This window comes from Rattus rattus, chromosome 12, assembly GCF_011064425.1.
Source record: "Rattus rattus isolate New Zealand chromosome 12, Rrattus_CSIRO_v1, whole genome shotgun sequence".
In the NCBI taxonomy this organism is placed as follows: domain Eukaryota; kingdom Metazoa; phylum Chordata; class Mammalia; order Rodentia; family Muridae; genus Rattus; species Rattus rattus.
Window position 1 is genome coordinate 45,898,161 of NC_046165.1, and position 1,276 is coordinate 45,899,436.

Sequence of the window (1,276 nt, forward strand, 5' to 3'; positions counted from 1 at the left end):
GAGGTGAATGCCAGCAGCAAACCACTGAACTGAGAACGGGACCCCCGTTGAAGGAATCAGAGAAAGAACTGGAAGAGCTTGAAGGGGCTCGAGACCCCATATGTACCACAATGCCAAGCAACCAGAGCCGAGGGACCAAGCATACTACCCAAAGATATACATGATCTTGACCCAGGCCCAACTGCATATGTAGCAGAGAATAGCCTTGTTGGGGCACCAGTGGAAGGGAAGCCCTTGGTCATGCCAAGGTTGGACACCCAAGTGCAGGGGAATATGGGAAGGGGGAAGTAAGGGAGATGAATAAGGGGAATACCTTTATGGGGGAGGGGGAGGGCATGGAGGCTTATGGATAGGAAACTGGAATAACATCTGAAATGTAAGTAAAGAAATATATCTAATAAATAAAAGAAATGTTAAAATAATAGGAAGAAGAAGAAGAAATTTTAAGAAAGAAAGAAAGAAAGAAAGAAAGAAAGAAAGAAAGAAAGAAAGAAAGAAAGAAAGAAAGAAAGGGCGTCTGGATCAAATCTCCCCCTTTGGCCTGAGCCGAGCTCCCTATGCCAGCTGCCCCGCGCTACCACGATCAACAGGTACTTATTCCAACCCACTATTTCACACTCGCTATTGAGTTCTTTCTTGTGAATATCTCACTAATGATGTAGAAAGCCTCTCCCTGCCTAGAAGGGTAGGTGGTCAACTTTTTCAGATCCTTCTGGGCTACTCAGCCACTTGCCCGATGGTCTGCCCAGTTCCTGTCAGTACACGGGCCAGGACTCTGGATATTCTTGTCAGGGAGCTCGTAACAGTGTGGAGAGGACAGACGGACACCAAGGGCGTGATTACACGATATTCAACCCTGCTGTGCAGAGAGATATGGTGAGGAAGTTTAGGTGTTACACACGAATTTGACAAAACTACAAAACACCAGTCAGGCATGTGGTGTTCTGCCTGTGATCCCAGCTCTGGTGCGGTGAAGAAAGGTGGAGCCTGGGGATCCATTGTCAAGATAGCCGATCCTAAATTATTGATCTCAAGTGAGAGATCAATCTTCATAAACACAGTGGACATTACCTGAGGAACAACACCCAAGGTCAACATTTGGTCAAGAGATGCATGCAAACACACACGAACACACACTGTATACAAATGGAACATAATTCAGACTAAAAGCCATGGCACATGCCAGAACCTAATCCCTAATCCCCAAGGATTTTAACAAAAAGAAATAACACAGTTGCCAAGAGACAAATATTCTATGATTTTATTTGCACAGGGA